This window comes from Rattus rattus, chromosome 3 (assembly GCF_011064425.1).
Source record: "Rattus rattus isolate New Zealand chromosome 3, Rrattus_CSIRO_v1, whole genome shotgun sequence".
Taxonomy (NCBI): Eukaryota; Metazoa; Chordata; class Mammalia; order Rodentia; family Muridae; genus Rattus; species Rattus rattus.
Window position 1 is genome coordinate 29,346,937 of NC_046156.1, and position 18,509 is coordinate 29,365,445.

The following is an 18,509-nucleotide window of genomic DNA, read 5'->3' on the forward strand; positions in this document are numbered from 1 at the left end:
GTGTGTGTGTGTGTGTGTGTGTACACCCAGGTCTCACTACAAATGTATGGAGGTCAGAGAGCAACTTTTTGCCGTTGGTTCTCATCTTCACCACATAGAGGCAGGCATGCCTTGGTCTAGCTAGTCATTGTACTGCATAATCCATGTTAGCCAGCTCCGGGTCTCACTTTTTACAAACCTTTCCTGGGAATTGAACTCAGGTCATCAGGCTTGCACGGCGTGCACTTTTACTCAATGAGCCTTAATCGAGTGATCCTACACATAGCCCTTACCTCTGAGGAAGACTTTTTTTCCCCTAACCTAAATGAACTGAAGAGTTCTCGGTTGCTTCCTGGTGAGTCTCCCTCCAAACACGCTTGTTTGACTTGGGGTCTCCTGTTCCCTACTGTTTTCATCAAGGTGTGGTGGGTTTGGTATATTACCCCACTGGTGAAGGCCCGTGAGATGCAGAAGCACTGTGGAATGATGAGCTCCTGGCTCCCCTGACTGGAAGCAGAGATGCGACAAAGAAAGTCCCTAGAGTTTCATCCCATCAGTAAGAAAGGGAAAATAATGCATTCTCTTCATCTAGTACAGGAGAAAGGCAGCCGCCACCCTGCTCTTCCAAAACGAGCAGGAAAGGTTTTGCACTTTCATGAGATACATGGGAAGAATCCTAGATTCATTCTAACTTTAATTTTGTATTAATTTTAATTATGAGTTTCATACATTCATATGATAAATTTTAGTCATTTCATCCTCATCCCCTCCCCTTTTCTAAATCCCCCCTCTTCTCCCCTCCCCCTCCCCTCCCTCTCCCTCTCCTTCTTCCTTGTGGAACCCTCTACTTCTCTTGAATATGGCCCATTAAGTTTAATTAGTTTCCTGCCTGGGTGTGAGTGGGAGGTTAATGTAAATACATTGTCGTTCCAAGAGCCACATATACACACTCAGTGGGGAAAGGGAGATTATAAGCAGGAGGTCTGGACTTCTGTAAGAACTCAGGCTGCATGGTCACCCTGGCCATTTGGACCTTAGGTGAGGGGCCCATTCTGGGCTGTAGCTGTGAAGGTAAGTTGTATCATGGTTTTGGAAAACAAAGATAGTTAGCCAAACAAATGTCTATAGATCTTATCTGTGGGTATGCAATACTCCCAGAAGAGCTGAAAATAAGCCATGTTTTTTTTTTTAACCACCCCTAACCATAAAGGTGGAAGTCCTGGGGGGTTCATTTTCTTTTCTTTTCTTTTTTTTTTTTTTTTTTTTTTGGTTTTTTTTTTTTGGGGACCTATACACCCCTTAGCTTCCTAGGCAAAACTCTAACCACTGAAGTAAATCTAATTTTCTTATACATATGGTCACACAGTTCTCAGTCCTGTTCTCTGACTCTCTTTCTCCCTCTCTCTCTCTCTCTCTCTCTCTCTCTCTCTCTCTCTCACACACACACACACACACACACACACAGACACACACACACAGACACACATGAGCACGCACATGCGTTTGAACCTGACTAGACAGATAAAAAAAAACTCAGTTGCTCAGATCTCTGACACATGAGTGCTTCTCACAATGAGTCAAGCTTCACTAGGACCAGGGTTCTAGGCCCTAAGTTTATTTAGCTCTCTGTTAAATGAAGAAGGCTGGTTATTTAGTGACTACAGCTTTTTATTGGTGTGGTTCATTGTCGAGAAAGACCAGCAGATGGCAAACTGGGGCATTTCCCGTTTCACGGATAGCTTAAACTATAAGAAGAAAATGAAGCCTCGTGGTTGTGCTGCATTGGTGAAGCCATTAAAGAATACTCTGTATCACAAGTTCCCTCCCCTCCACTGTACTTAGGGCATGAAAAATTTAGCAGAGCTCATTTAAAAGGGACTTCTCACTCACTGTGTTGGTCTTGTGATGTATAATCTGCTACAACCAGCTATGATAGACAGGGTGGGCTAGAACCTGGCATTTGTTTCTCATTCCTAGGGGCTAGCTCTAGTAATGGGCACAAGTGAGGGCACTCAGCTTGGCTTGACAATGGCCACTTTCCTGTCATAGTTTTTCATTTACAGAGGGAAAGTTCTGGTGTGTCTCTTCTTTAAAGGAACCAGTCTAGTCATGGGGCCCCACCCTATGACCTCATCTAAACCTAATCCCTCTCACAACCACTACCTCCCATGTATCATTTCATGGGGAATTAGGGCTTTAACATGTGCTACAGGGGGGAGAATACAACCATGCGGTCCCTAACAGAGGGATGGTAGATGACTTCTGATTAAATATGGTAGCTCCTAGAATGCCCAAAGTTAACCTGTAACCCCCACCTGCCTAAGGACCAGGTGACTTCCTAGAATGCTGGGAGTTGTAGTTCTTTGTTATTACAAAGCCTCATGGGAACATACATAGGCTTGTCTTCATAACCTACTTGTCTGCATAAACCCCCTCGCTCCTCAACACGTCTTGAGGCCATTCAGCTGGGAAATTCCAGGGAATAATCCCGACCAAAGTCCATCTCTTGGTCAGTATATAATATTTAATAAAGGTTGCTTCAGATTTGGCCCAAAAGACTGGAATTGCTTTTTCTCCAATGAACCTCAGGATTAACAGTCCAACAAGTACAGAACCACTTTCTTCCTGAGGTTCTTATACAATGGAGGAACAGAAATAAAAGGCTGCGAGGAAAAGAAGCAATGGGGAAACATTGGAGCTGAAAGGGGAACAGGAGCATGTCCTGCCAACTATATATTTATAGTTAGTGGCCTACAAACTTTTATTGCCCTATATTTTCTGGGGGTCAAGGACCCGGGCATGCTTCAGGATTACCCACTGCATGAAGGCTTGGTTAAAATGTTACCACAGAGCTTCTATGGTCTTGCCTTGGTCTTCGGCACAAGGAAGTGGGCTGTAGGCTTCATTCTGATTGGCTGATGCCAGAGGGCAGCCCAGGCAGCTCACTTCTCTAAACAACCTTAAGGCAACAAGTGAGGGCGTCTGTTAGCACACAGTTAGCTTTATCGCTCTTTTCATTTCCCATTGGTTGGAAGGACGTCAGTGGGACCCGCCCACACCAGTGGGGAACAGAGAGCACTCGAGCGGGAACAGCAGTGTAAGGGGCCTGGCAGACATGAGGGTCTTCCGCAGAGACACTTCTCTCTCTCCATCAGACTGCTGAAACAGTGAACTCCAGAGCAATGGGGATCTCATAGAAATGGGGGTCTCCGTGAGAGTCCTTCTGGGAGAAGGAAAAGGCGCTAGCCACTGGGGCATCTTGTCTCAGGGAAAGAGATGTCACACAGATCTAACGATTTGTCAGACGCCTGTGTTGGCTGACACTGACAGCCAGGTAATGATGGTCATTGGTGGGCCGGACCACACTGCTGCTGACTGCTTAGATCTGTCTATTCTCCGCTGCCATTTAAACTTTGGTCTCACATCGGGATAGACTGGAGGGGGAGGGGCATCCTGCCCCTCCTCGTTCCTCTTCCCTACGGGGCCATGTTGAATAGCGTTTCCTTTTTCTGCTTTCCACTCTAAATTTGGCTCTTGTTCTTTTCTTTTCTTTTTTTTCCCGGAGCTGGGGACCGAACCCAGGGCCTTGCACTTGCTAGGCAAGCCCTCTACCGCTGAGCTAAATCCCCAACCCCCAATTTGGCTCTTGTAATTGGCTCCTTGGAGATGGGTGACCTGACGTGGCTTGGGGCAGAGATTGTAGCCCCGAGTCTGACACCATCAGGAGCCTGGTCATGGGGAGCAGAGTGTTTCCTTTCAGTTGGCATATTGATTATATATTATAGATTCACAAACTGGTTGTAAGAGATAATAGAGACCAGGCATACACGTTTCCCATTTCCTTCCAAAGTGACTTTTCGTGAGACCGTAGTAATGACACCACAACAGGGGTTGACACGGATAGATGTGACCAAGGTTAGTGATGTCTCCCAACTTATTTTTGTGAGCTTATTCCTATACCGCTCCATGGCATGTCCTGTAGCAAGGACAGTCTACAACAGCACAAAGATACTTCTGCATCAGAGATACTTCACGTTACAGGATCGTATTCGAAGCTGCCGACATGAGTGTGCTCCATGATTCCTATCACTCTAACGTGCAAAAGCACAGAGTGAGGAATGTGACTAAGCCAAAGAATTGGAGCCATGTTCTTAGGCATAGGTTCAACCCCCAGCAACACAAACAAACACAAGACAAACACTCTTAAATCCTCGGTTACCCAAGTTCCCGGACAGCCTAGGTTATGTGAGACCTGTGTCAAGAAACCAAACCCAACGGAAAACATTAACTTGTATCCAGTGCCCCCAAATTCTCATCCCACATCACCATTAGTACAGAATGCAGAATTGTTCTACCAGAACCAGCCTAGGCCTTTAAGAACAGAGCCCTGAGAAAAACCCCATTCCATCTGTGGTATGGACAGAAGGTTTGGGTCCTTCTAAAATGTAGACGTTGAGACCCTGAGTCCCCAGGGTGCTGTTTGAAGATGGGGCCTCTGAGAAATAACCAGGTCACAAGTATACAGTCTTCTGATTGGTCAGAGCCCTTACAGGAAGAAACAAAGGATTGCTTGTTCCTCTCCTGCCAGGTGAGCACACGGGTGCCACTCTGAAGAGCCTTCACTCAAACCCCACCATGCTGCTACTCTGTGGGCTTCCCTGCCTCCAGAACTCTGAGCAGTCGAGTTCAGCCTGTAAGCTTCCGTAGACAGTCGTATCCTCCCGTTACAGCAGCTGGATGGAGGCAGCTGCAGAACTAAAGAGGTAGATTAACTGCCCAGTCCCCACCCCCGGGTCCCCAGCTGTGATGGCTGTTTCATCGTGTTTCCTTATCCACTGTGCATCCATCTTCCATGCCTACCCACCCACCCGGTGTCCTCAGCGACATCACCGGGGCGAGACAGCAACCTCGTAGAGGCTGTTCAAGCTGCTCTAACAGTTGTTCCAGGTCAAATCTCCGTAATAAATCTTCATATTGTCTTCCATGAATGTCAAACGCATGCGGCCACTTGCTTTTCTGCTTGAGCCCAACTGATCTCTATACCCGCAGGGCAGATCAGTGCCATGGACAGGGCAGAGAAAACCCAACCATTGATTACTTCATACAACGTACCCACAGGATCTAATGAAACCAGTACCACTCAAACCATGGGTTAAATTGTAGCCTATCAGCAGGATTGACTGGAAACCCTGCTCTACTCACAGATCAGTGCCATGCTCAGCCATCACCCTAGAAGCTTCCTCTTGCAGTAGGCTGGACCAAATGCAGAGATCCACAACGAAACAGTGTGCAGAGAATGAAAGAACTTGAACCATCCAGTCTCAAGTGGGCTGTCTCCATCAAACCCTCCTTTTGGGGCTCAGAAACTTTGGGGCAGAAACTCTGCCCCCATCCCTAACCCAAAAGTTATCTCCAATTGACAACTGCTTGAAAAAAAAAAAAACAAATTAACTTTCTCCAACCAAGTCTCACTGGGATGCCACCACAATTAAGGGTGGACCCTGTGCCCAGCAGTAGATGAGCAACACAGATGAACTCGATGGTATATTTAGAGTTTTTGTCTCCTAATGCATTGTTCTGGCACTTTTTTTTTTTTTGCCTTACATGTTTTTTTCTTCTATACTATGGTTTACTATTTTGTGTTTTTATAGGATTTGTCTGTTTGTGTGTGGTGTGTGTGTATGTGTGTGTGGGGTGTGTGTGTATGTGTGTGAGTGTGAGGTGTGTGTGTATGTTGTGAATGTGTGTATGTGTGTGGTGTGTGTGTGTATGTGTGTGTGTGTTGTGTGTGTGGTGTCGGCATCTGTATGCATTTCCTGCATTTCTTTTCTTTGGCTCTCTTTTTCCTTCTGTTTGTTGTAGTTGTTTTAGCCGCCTGTTTTCTGATGAGAGAAAGAAAGGGTGTGGATTTAGGTAGGTGGGGAGATATAGATGGCCTGGGAGGAGTTGGAGGAGAGGAAAGTGATCAGAATATAGTAAATGGAATCTGTTTTCAATAAAAATTAAAGTGATATCTATACTTCAAAAAAGAAAACCAGTTCTCAATATCTTTAGGTTCCAACTCTATTTTGCGCACTGGGCGAGTGCCCTCTGTCCCTCTTTTAAGGGACTCTAAGATTTTATTACATTCATATTTACTGACATAATGCATGGTTGAACTTATGTGCTCAGTGGAAGGCAGCAGACTTGGTGAATGTTAACATAGCCAAGCTGTACTCAGCCACCTCAACCCACACAGTCAGAGCCAGCTCCCTGCTTTATATCTCCATACAGATGAGGGTCCTTTTATGGGGGATGTGGCTAACTCAGACAAAAAGACTGAGAGTATCACCGTGTGTAAAATTCTGAGGAATAAGCTTGTCATAATGCAAAAGCTCAGCAAGTTAAAACAACCTCACATAGGTGATTTGGGGACAGGTACACTCCTGGGGGAGAATAATCCATTAAGGTAGAAGACTTCTCTCCAAGGGTCCAATGGAGAAGAATCCATGGAGGGGACTCTTGACTACTTTGACCTGTCAGTCTAATTAGTGCTGGCAACAAATGAGTGACAGGTGTCATCCCCTGTGCACCACCTCACCCACTTATAACAAGGAAAAGGAGCACCCCCAACATGGTCCTTGTCTTAGTTAGAGGGTCTTACTGCTATGAACAGGCACCATGACCAAGGCAACTCTTATAAGGACATTTAATTGGGGCTGGCTTACAGGTTCAATCCATTATTATCAGGGCAGGAATATGGCAGCATCCAGGCAGGCATGGTGAAGGCAGAGCTGAGAGTTCTACATCTTCATCTGAAAGACCAGGGAGTGGCATTGTTGGGAGGTGTAGCCTTGTTGGAGTAGGCATGCCGCTGTGGGCGTGAGCTATAAGACCTTCATCCTGGCTGCCTGGAAGTCAGTCTTCCACTAGCAGCCTTCAGATGAAGATGTAGAACTCTCCAAAAGAAAAGAAAGGAGATCTGTACTAATTCTACCACATAGAAAATTCTGGGCTAGATTAGGCTATATAATGCTGTGTCTCAAAAGAACCAAATAACAAGAAAACAAAACATGCCATGCACACACGTGTATACACACACACACACACACACACACTCACACACACACACACAGAGGAATAAAAAAAGCAAAAGCATACCAAAGTTAAAAGTATAAAATACTTATAAAAGTATAAAATTACATTTTATGTTTTTATTCTTCTGAGAAAGCAGGAACATGAAACAAAGTTGCAAATGATAAATCACATCTCTGATACAGCTGGTGCTTAAAATTGCCCCAAATTTAGAGGTGATCCTGACTGAAGAAGATTTATTCTATTAATGGTGGTGGTGTTGATATGATGATTTAGAGTTATTTGTTTGGTTTTTTGTTTGTTTGTTTGTTTTTGAAACAGGATCTTATGTAGCCCAGACTGTGTTTGTGTAGCCTATGCTGGTCTGAAATTCCTGATCCTCCTGCATCTACCTCCCGAGTGCTGTGATTACAGGGTTGAGCCACCATGCTCACCAATGCCTTGTAGTTAACCAAGGCTTCTCCTCCAAGGTCCTTAAGAATCCTATCCAGGTGGCTGGAGAGTTGGCTCAGTGGTTAAGGGCACTGTCTGCTCTTCCAGAGGTCCTGAGTTCAATTCCCAGCAACCACGTGGTGGCTCATAACCATCTGAAATGGGATCCCATGCCCTCTTCTGTGTGTCTGAAGACAGCTACAGTGTACTCATATAAATAAAATAAGTCTTAAAAGAAAAAAGAATTCTATCCAGTTGAGGAAAGTTCATTCCAATTTTATGAGTCACGAGACCACAACTTGGAGAGACTGGATGATTTGCTTAGAAAGCAAAACCTTAACGTCTTCTAGCTGTAAACCATTGTAAATATACCAGGCTAGATGATTTTTTTCTTTGTTTTTCCACAAATATTAATAGATTGAATTGTGTAGGGAGGAAAAATGGGACTAAAGGGAAAGCTTGTGAGGTTATGATTGTCAGGAGTTCTAGACACGGTGGTGCATACCTGCAACCCCAACTCTTGGGCGGTGGAGACAGGAAGATCAGGAGTTCAAGGCCAGCCTCTGCTACACAATGTCTTTGAGGCTAGCTTGGGCTACATAAGACCTTATCCCCAAACAACAACAATTTAAAAACGAAAAGAAAACTTAAATGCACAGCTATTCTAAATTACACAGTTGCCTGGAGTCTGGGTGATTCAGAGAGTTTCTGTGACTCATTTTCTATCTAGCACCTGCTAACGTGAGAAAAGTACTTACTGTCGCCATTGTAACGTGCCTTGGGGCCGTGCTAGAAGGCAGAGGAGACAGAGGCTATGTAGCATTTGAAATGCTTAGAAGGAAAAGTACATGGTTTTAAATCGTCACTATAGAATTACAGAAGGGACAAAGCCCACGACAGTAGCTATACACAGAAGAAATAAAGTGAATTCTATCCCCCGGGATTTTACATTATGGGAAAGTAAAGGGGAAAGCTAATTAAACACAGAATGGTCTTTTTGTACTTGTTCTTGCTTAATGACAAGTCACAAAATGATAATGTCCCCATCAGAGTTACTACCCAGCGATGGTTCGATCCCAGTGAAATGACACTAACGAATAGATTTGTTACCTCTGGTGGCTGACCCGTGGGAATCATGAACATAAGTTACTGTTTGGCTTCTACGGGTTTTATGACATCAATGAATATATGTGTGTGTTTTTCACTCACAGAATGAATGCGTGCTTGTTGTGGAAAGAGAAATAAATAGTCTAACAAAGACAAATTTGTTCATATTCTCATCTTTTCACTTATGCTGTGGCCAACTTGTAAGCTATGTTTCTAATCTGATCAAAAGCATTTACAGAAGAATAGAAAACCTGGTGTTTTATTTGTGATAAAATATGTAAAAAATGTATTGATAATATTTTTTCCTGCTTGGATGTGGCATTAAGTAATGAAAAAAGAGACTTCCATTTAGAATAATTTTAGACCAAAAGTAAGCACAAGTTTGGATTCTCCATTTCTCTCCCTGTGTCTGTCTGTCACGTGTGTCTGATGTAGATCCCTCTAGCAAGGCTTCGGTTCCTAAGCCTCCCCAAACAGTGCCATCAACTGCAGACTAGATGTTCAGATGCCTGAGCCTACAGGGGGCATTTTTATTCAAACTGCCACCCATCACAAAGGTGTCACACAAGGTTAGAACTCCCTGAACACTCGCCTTAGGTAGTAGAGCTCAGTAAATGATCTGGGAGAACAAGAGAGAGGATTCAGGGTGAGGAGAGGGGACCTCGCTGTTTTGCAAAATTTGATTTTCCCATTGCATATGATCTTTTCTCGGATGCATTGGTCCTTGGTACCAAATCTCACAAGAGGTTGAACCTTAATACTTTCCTGTTCTTACATTCATAAAGAACATTCAGAATTGGCATTTCTGTTGGCTATGTCTGCCACCTGAGATAACGGCTGTCCCAAATGAAGCTCATATTCTAAAGCTGACAGTTACAGCCCCCTTCTCAGATCGCCCTTCCCAGCTGGAATTACCTGCTGTCAGTCAGGGCCCAAAAGTGTTAAATAGGAAATTCCAGGAATAAGCAATTTATAAATTTTACATCACAAGCCATTTGAGTAGCATTGGTATCTTACAGTTCTTATTCATCCCAAGTTTTTTTCTAGAAATCCTTTATATATATATATTTGTGGAGAGGGAGAATTTACTAGAAAAATTTCTATTATTTTCCAGTGACTGCGAGTGTACTACTTTCTGGATGGCTATACAAGGCTTAATAAAAAGAAATTTATGATATTTAATATTTAAAAATTCATGTTTAGGAATCGTGGCTCTCTGTAAGGTGATGTGTCCATTCCCACCCCACTCTTCCCCCACCTGCCTCTCTCTGTATTGAGACTGGATTTCACTATGTAGCCCTTGAACTGGCTTTTGGAGACCAGGCTAACTTCAAATTCACAGAGATCCATGTCTTTGCCTCCCAAGGGCTGGGATTAAAGGTGTGCGCCTCCATGCTGGGAAGTCTTGGAGAACTGAAGAGTTGGCTTGACTTGACTCTACCCAATGCTGAGCTTAGGACTATAAGTCTTATGCTCACCCAGCCAGTACGTTAATAACTGAGCTGCCTCCCTAGCCCTGTGTGCAGATGCTTAAAAGGAACAACCACAATAACAACAACAACAACAACAACAACAACAACAACATATTTGGGGCCAGTGACTCAGCGTGTAAAAAGGCACTTGTGCAAATCTGAGTTCAATCTCCAAATCCCACAGTGGAAAGAGAGAACCAACTCCTGAAAGTTGTCCTCCAACCTCCCATGCTTCACACACACACACACACACACACACACACACACACACACACACACACACACACACGCATGCACCATACACACATGTATACCTTTTCCACACATAGTAGTAAAGAAGCTTTGAGAAACTGGTTTCATTCTCTGCTTGGGTTCTGGATGCAGAACACAAGGATAGAGTAGGCCAGCCAGTGGCAGACGCATTTCTCCGTGGAAATTTAGTGTCTGTTATTCCTTACTATTTCTGAACCTTTCATTTAATGCTACCTACCACTCTCAGAAGCTGTTTGAAAATTTGACCTGAGACATACTTCAGAGGTAGAGATCTGTCTAGCTGTATGTGGCCCCAGGGCTTGCTCTCTCCAGTCTGTCACTGTGTGTGTGTGTGTGTGTGTGTGTGTGTGTGTGTGTGTGTGTGTGTGTGTATGTGTAGCATGGGAGGTTGGAGGACAACTTTCAGGAGTAGATTCATGAAAGATATAGGGTCCCAATATAGCCAATGCTGGCCTCGAACTTACTATGTGGCCAAAGGTGTCCTTGAGTTCATGGTCTTCTGCCTCCAAATTTTAAAACTGAACTGAATGTTTCCAATGTTCCATAGAGGAGGCAGACGTTAGGGAGCAGCCCTGCCTATGAGTGTTTCCCCAGTAGACACCCTGTTGCATGTCTTTTCAATTGGCTGGTGCTTGCTAACCCCTGAGACCAGTCTGTCATGAATCCGAAAGCTGGAACTTGTGGGAAATGACCAAGGTTGCTGAGTCATCTTCTCGAGTGGGGTATTAGCTGCAAGAACCCAGGCCGCTCTTGTTCCTGTCCCTTCAGAGGAAAAGCACCACGTTGTTCTTCCAACAGATTTCTTATTTAAGATGCAAGAAAGTGAATTCTAATTAGCACAGAAGTAGCAACATAAATACATGTTACTTTATAACATTAGAATTGAGAAATAGGCAATTAACCATTGACAGTCTATACTTTACCTGTATGCTATAATTTAACTCTCTTGTAGACCACACGCGGTAAGTGCGTCTATCATTTTCACTAAAGAGTCTCTGAGAATTTAGTGTGCAGGGCAAATATTGTAGAATTTAAGCTCACACCCAGATTCGTAAGTTTTTTTTTCATATGTGTGGGTATTTTGCTTCTGTGTACATCTGTGCATCATATACGTGCCTTATGCCTTCAGCAATCAAAAGAGGACATTGGATTCCTGGAATCATAGATGGTTATAAATTGCAGTGTTGGTTCTGGGAATCAAACTGGGTCCTCTGAGGCACCATGCACAGGTCTAAGCCAGATGGGGTCCCAGCTCTGAGAGCTGAAGTGGATATAAGCCTAAGTCATCCTTAACCCAGAAGCTATCTCTAACTGACAACTGCTCACAGAGACAAAGTTAGTTTTCTCTAACAGTCTCTCTGGGCTCCAATCTCTCTAACCTCACTTAAGGGCAGGCTCCATAGTGCCCAGCAGTAAATGAGAAACACAAAAGGAACTCAGTGGTACTTTTAGGGATTCTTTGTCTCCTAGTGCCTTGGCTGGACATTTTCCTTTAGTTTCCGTATCTTTTGCTTCTATACTATGGTTTACTATTTTGTGTTTTTATGAGATTTCTGTGTGTGTCTCTGAATCTATATGAGTTTCTTGGTCTTTTCTTTTGACTCTGTTTTTTTCTGTTTATTTTGTCCTATTCAGTTTTTTGTTTTTTCTTGTTACCCATTTATTTCTTTTTCTTCTTTTTTTAAAGATTTATTTATTTATTATATACAAGTACACTGTTGCTGTTTTCAAACACACCAGAAGAGGGCATCAGATCTTATTACAGATGGTTGTGTGGCACTTTGTGGTTGCTGGGATTTGAACTCAGGACCTCTGGAAAAGCAGTCAGTGCTCTTAACCACTGAGCCATCTCTCCAGCCCACCCATTTATTTTCTAATGAGAGGAAGAAAGGTGTGGATTTGGGTGGAAGGAGAGGCTGGGAGGATCTGGAAGGAGCAGGAAGAAAGGAAACATTGATCGGGATATATGGTATGAAAAAAATCTATTTTCAAACAAAACAAAACCCAACCTGGGTCCTTTGAAAGAGCAACGGGTGCTCTCCAGCCCTGTGACAGATTTTTTTTTTCTTTGTCAGCCTCTAAACAGTATAATTTACATGGCATTCAATGAAGACACTGACATTTTGATATACTCAAGGGGCCTTGGAATCAGAGTTCCTTCCCTACCCTGGAATACCAAGGGATCAGTGGGACACACCTTTAAATGGCCACTCTGATTCGATTTCATGAATATGAACTTGGATCTTAATGCCAGATATTTCCTTAGGAGATGACATTTGTGATAAATGACATCATATCATTTACCCAACAGGTGCTAGAAATCAGTTCATCTGTTGGAACCTACTCATGGTCAAAAGAGGTGTCGAGTGTTGACCAAACTCATCTGTAAGCCAAAGTCAAAGAAATAGCCCAAGTAGAAAAGGGTGGATGATGTTGTCCCCCCTGTTGAGTGAAGGCAGAGTTTACAGTTGAGTATGTATGGCAGAAGTATGTATTACAGGTTTAATGTTAATTATCTGTGTCTCCAAGGAGAACGCTATTTTTAAGGAAGCCTGTGCAGTCATCACACAAGATCCTACTGGACACATGAAAGTGTAACAATGGCTGTTATGTAAACCAGCTGGCTTCTTCTATCACAAAGCACATTTCGGCAGGGTTATTTGTTAAACCTTGAAGGGTAGGGAGAGGGAGGGAAGAGGCAGGGGAGTAAGTATGTGAAAAATATCAGTGATCCACGTGGAGGCGCTGGGTGATTGCTGTGAGATTCTTTGACTAGAGGTAGTGAAATCAACGTATATAGAGGCTTGCTGCCCCTCTTCCTGTCTCTCTCACTCTCACTCCCTTAGGCTGGGGTTTTCTGGCATATCCCCCCCCCTTGAAAATTCATATACTATATTCTGATCATGGTTTCCCCTCCCCTCTGAATCCTTTGGAGGCCAATCAGGCTCCAACTTCTTCCTCAGTCTCTAAAGTTCTAGGACTGAGCTGTGAGCCCGAGTGTCGGGCAATATTTGCAGTCCTAAGTGGCTGCCATTATTTCTAAATTTAGCCCTTTTGATTTTTAATAAATTTCCTAAAATGTGTCCTTAAATCTGAATCCTTTAGGTTTTCTCTGATCAAGAGAAGATAAGCAATGTTGACTGTCACTACTTGAAAACATCTTGGAAGGAATGACAAGTCCTAGATATTTCCATGGAGAAGGAACGGACCAATCTTGGTGATTACTTGAGTAAAAGATGTGCTTGGGGGGACTTAGAGCTCTGCTTTTACTGCAGGACATGAATCGCTTTCCCTTGTGGGGCTGTAGCATTTTCAGAATCACGTTTAAATAGCCGAGATGCCACATTGTAAACTTGTCTTTCACTTAATAGACATTTTTTTTTAGGTACTTCTCGTTGGGTAGGCCTAGGTGAAATCAAGCCTGCATCCTCCTGCCTCAGCATCCCAAGTATGGGGATTACGGGTACATCACAAATAATTGTATGTGTGTTCACATGTGCCAGGCATGGCTCGGGATGCTAGAGTGGAAGTGGCAAAAGCCAGAGGCATAATCTTTGCTTCTTGGGAGCTTTAGTGGGGAGAGATCAATTAGGGAAGAAACACATAGATAATCAATTTAATATCAGCTTGAGACAAGTAGGGAGATGTGACATAGGAGGAGGCAGGGACAGAATCAGGTAATCAGGGATGTCTTGGCCTGCATGGACCAGATAATCCTGGTTGGTGCCCGAGACCACTCTTCAGTAATGACAGGAACCAGTGGTTCAAAGACTCAATGGAAAGACCTTCCTCCTGAGGGAACAGAAAGCATAGAGTCCCCAAGCAGGAATGGATCATATTTACGAATGCATATGGGTCAGGTGGTGGTGGTGCATGTCCTTAATCGTAGCCCTCAGGAGGCAGAGACAGGTGGATCTCTGAGTTTAAGGCCAGTCCAGTTTCCAGAGCGAGTTCTAGAACAGTCAAGGCTAAACAGAGAATCCCAGTCTCAAAACAAACAAACAAACCAACAACAAAAAACCCAAAAGAAAGCAAACAAACAATCAAGAATGCACATAAGGAATTCATGAGGAAGCCTGGGTGCTGTACAAGGTTGGTGGTACTCGATTGTTAATCTAGCAGTTGGGAGATGGCAGACGAATTAGGATTCAAGGTCATCTTGGCCATATCATGAATTTGAGGCCATCCTGGGCTACATAAAAACCCATCTCAACAAACAAACAAAGAAAAAAAGAGAAAAAGGAAATAAGAGAAGAAAAGGCAAACCAGCTGCTTCGAGGGCACAGAGTAAGGGAAGGAGCTAGAGAAGAGGATGAAGTCCAGGGGCCAGGGAGAACACCAGGATCTCGGTTTGATTTGAAACAGGATGTTGGGTGTTTAGCAAAGGATAACAAGGTCTGATGCTCATTTATTTGATGATCAAATTAATTACTCAACAGAGAGTGGGTTGCAGAGGATAAAACACAAAGCCAAGAAGCCAATTAGGGGGAGTGGTCAGGGGAGGTGGTATTGGCTTGAATCTGAGCAAACAGAAGACGTAAGACTGTGTTAAGTTGGACTTTGGGTTTGAAGCACAGACTCTAGCCCTGGGTGCATGAATACACACTTGAGAGAGAAAAGAGAGTGGCGAAGAGCTGTGATCTGCCCAGTGGATGCTGACGCCACTTACACAGGAGGTTAGGGTTGCCTTGGGAGGGAAAATCATTTGTGCCTTCTTTTTTAAGGTAGAGTTTCCCTATGTTTCCTAGACTGGCTTTGAACTCAAAGCTCTCATCTTCCCTCAGCATCCCAAGTGGTGGAATTGCAGCCCTGTATCCCATGCTTGACTCCTAAAAGGACTCTTTGAGGGAGAAGGAGTTGGGTCCAGAAAGGTTAATAAGGATCTGGGCGCACAGACCCAAAGAGTGAAACCAGGCTTCAGTCTGGGCAGTCTGGTCCTGTAGGTTTTATCCAACTGTTTGGCTCCATGGTTAGGGTTATAATAAAGGAATACAAAGCAGGATGACATCTAAACAGAAGCAGATGAGGGTGAGGTGGTGTGAATGCATGAGGGAAACAGTTGAACCTTCTTGCTAGGGAAAAATTACCTGTGGCCCTGTTAGGTAGGCCCTAGGGAAACTCCGAGCATGTTTCCTTCTTGACCTCACTAAGTCAAAATCCAGTCTGCCTGGAGAACATTTTTTATTAACATGCATTAGCTATATAAATTGATGAGATTTACTGTGATATCTGAGAATGTTTGCAATGTTGGACTTCTCTGTAGCCTAGGCTGTTCACTGGAAATTTGATTTGCCGACTGACTATGGCTTCCTGTTTTTATGTAATCAGGATAGCAGAGAATGTCGTAGACATCTTTCCTTTCTGGGGACTACTTTCGGTCAGATGACAGAGTTGCGACTGTAGAGTCATGTCATGTGTCCCCCACCCCCACCCCTCAGTTCCTGTCCTGGCATTCACTTGTTACTGGAGAGTTCCTGAGCCTGCACAGAAGGCATATAGAATACCCTTGAGTTCTTGACGTGATAGTTTATTCTCTTCTCCAATTTTCTGCCCCCATATTCAGTCTCTGGATGGAGGTCAGTGATGGAGAGCTAAGCACCGTGATGTGTTGCAGAGGAAGCCGTGGGAGTGGTTTCCACTCAGCAGGTCCCTGAGTGTACGCCTGTCTGTGAGCTCGGAGTGACGTAATTTTTAACAGCACCACACACAACACAAGCCCTGGGTTTGTAGTTACTGAAACAAATACATTTTTAACTTAAGATCCCTACCTATTAGGATGCTGGGAACCCAACAATTCCACAACTATCACATGTCTTCTATCTTCCTATCCCAGGACTGGGGAATGAGAAAGGAGTGTGAAATTCTTACCGTGTACTATAGTTAATTTTCACTCACAAAATAAGTTATGTAACAGCATTCAAATGGGCGGCCACAGCATGTATATCACACATGGTAACACACAGTGAACAGCATTCACTTTGGATGCACCAGGACAAACAGACTGGGTAAGGAAGGAGAGGAAGCAGCCTTGAGGGGCGTGTGCCCATTGCCTGTGGTATCTCCTTCACAAGCGCGTATTTCTGTGCCCTGCTTTGGGGTATGGGATTGGACCCTGGAAACAGTCTGCAGGTGCCAGCTGACTGTGTTAGACTTTGCCTGGGAGGGGGAAGGGCACGGTAAGGAATAGCTGCCAGAGACCTGTTCTCCCTTTGTTATGTAATCAGATTAAAAGGAATGCTCTAAGCTTTTCTTCTCTGGGGGTTGCTTTCAGTTAGGTGATTTATTTCTCAGAGGTACAAGACAACCCTTTCCCCCTGTGACATCTGTCTGGTTCTCCATCCTTTACTTGGTATAGTAGCCCAGAGGTCAACCATCATAAGAAGGGCTTCTGAAGGTGGACTTGTGGTATTCTGTGTATAATGTGGAACGGCTTGGCTGGGTGGGTCTATCTCAGTGTCTCCTGTGAGACTGTGGATGATGGTGAAGGATTCGGTTATCTGAAGGGTCACAGTTAGCCAGAAGACTCAGTTACTCATAGGGGCCTCTCCACTGGTGACTTGACTCACTTCCTAATGGAGCTGCTGGGAGTGCGACCCTAGAGACAAAGCTGGAGATCCAGTGCCTTCTATGACCCAGCCCCTGCAGGCACAGGCTACCTCTTCTGCCACATGATGCTGGGCCACCAGGGTCATCCCTGATTGGATGTGGGAGGTTGGTACCCTAGTGTGAGCTCTAGGAGATGCAGAGGACAGTTTAGAAGCCAATTCCCTGACAACACTGACCAGTAATCACTTCAATACAAATCTTAGAACTCTTCTTCTATAGGACTTGGCTAATGAAGCAATGCACAAATAAAACTAAATTGCCAATAAATAACAGCTTCTAAAACTGAGTTAGTTATCTACAGTGGTGGTGTTCTCGGCTGCTCATTTAACTAAGCTCCTCTTAACCTAACACCACTTAACACCCCTCCTGTTGCCTGTGAACCATACAAGGGTGCTGAGTTCTCTAGGCTGCTCCTATCATTTGAGATATTATCTAAGAGTCAACTACTTATTCCTAAGGGTATTAATTATATTTGTTAATGTGGCCATTTGAAACAGTACTACATATAAAAGAAAGGAACACAAGAGTCATCTATATCTATATATATTGAATTGAATACATCAGAATTTGATAATTATGAGTTATTAAAATGTGTTTTTGCATTAAATCTGGGCAAACCAGCAGTGAAGGATCCAAACCAAAAATCACAAAAATCTAAAACAAACTAACTGATCCCCAGAAGTACGAGATCTCAACTTCACACTTGGGAGGCAGAGGCAGGGGGATCTCTGAGTTCAAGGAAAGCCTGGTCTACAGAGCTAGCTCCAGGACAAGGCAGGGTTATGCAGAGAAACCCTGTCTCAAAACAAACAAATAAACAAAGTAACAAATAACAACAGCAACAAAAAGATTTTAAATAGAAACTGGAGAATCCAGATGGTGCGTTATAGATATGTCCGTGCTGTTCATGTTGGATGTGATAACGGATACTACGTAGCCTACACTTCAGACAGGGCTAATTCCATGGCATTGACTGGTGTCAATGGGCTCCAACCAAAAGATTGCTTCTCAAAGAAGACTTTAGACTTACAACAAAATATCAGATGGGTATTTACCTGTTTTTAACTCAAAGCATTTAGGGTGTTTGTATTTCATGTTTCCTTTGACTAACTAATAAAAGCAAGAGGCCCTTGGAAATTTGTAGTGAACCTTTATGCTCCTGAGGATGATGTGGGAATCTCCGAGCCATTGTCCTAGAGGAATCAAACCGGAAGGATGGGCAGGGGAAATCTGGGCAGTGATCACCAGGACTTCCCTCAGGTCCGCATGCCTATTCTGCCCGGGTAGGAACAAGTCCGGACAACCCTTCTAAGCTACCTACCTCATTAACTGCTTAATTACACTTTTCAACTGAGACTGGAAAAGGCTGTTGTGATTTATTTAGTAAAGCCAGGGTTCTTGGTAGACGTCTCGGCACCCTGCTTGCTCTCTGTCCTTTATTAGCCCCTCAAAATTTTACCTCCTTAAACTGAGCCTTAAATCTTACTAAACTCGAAACTTAATTGAAATATAGCAAGGTTCCATAGTGAGTTCCTGTCGTTGAAAGGAGCACTGGTCTCTGGCCAG

The 18,509-nt window shown here is 43.9% G+C and overlaps 1 protein-coding gene across 1 annotated transcript in view; it reads left to right on the plus strand.

The window, feature by feature from the left end:
• Positions 1-937: 937 nt before the first annotated feature.
• The window catches only part of Mcub (mitochondrial calcium uniporter dominant negative subunit beta), a 41,841-nt gene continuing 24,269 nt past the window's right edge, over positions 938-18,509 (plus strand). Inside the window, exon 1 of the mRNA XM_032897334.1 lies at positions 938-1,050. The gene's annotated coding sequence lies outside the window, so the exon portion shown is untranslated. The remainder of the gene's footprint in view (positions 1,051-18,509) is intronic.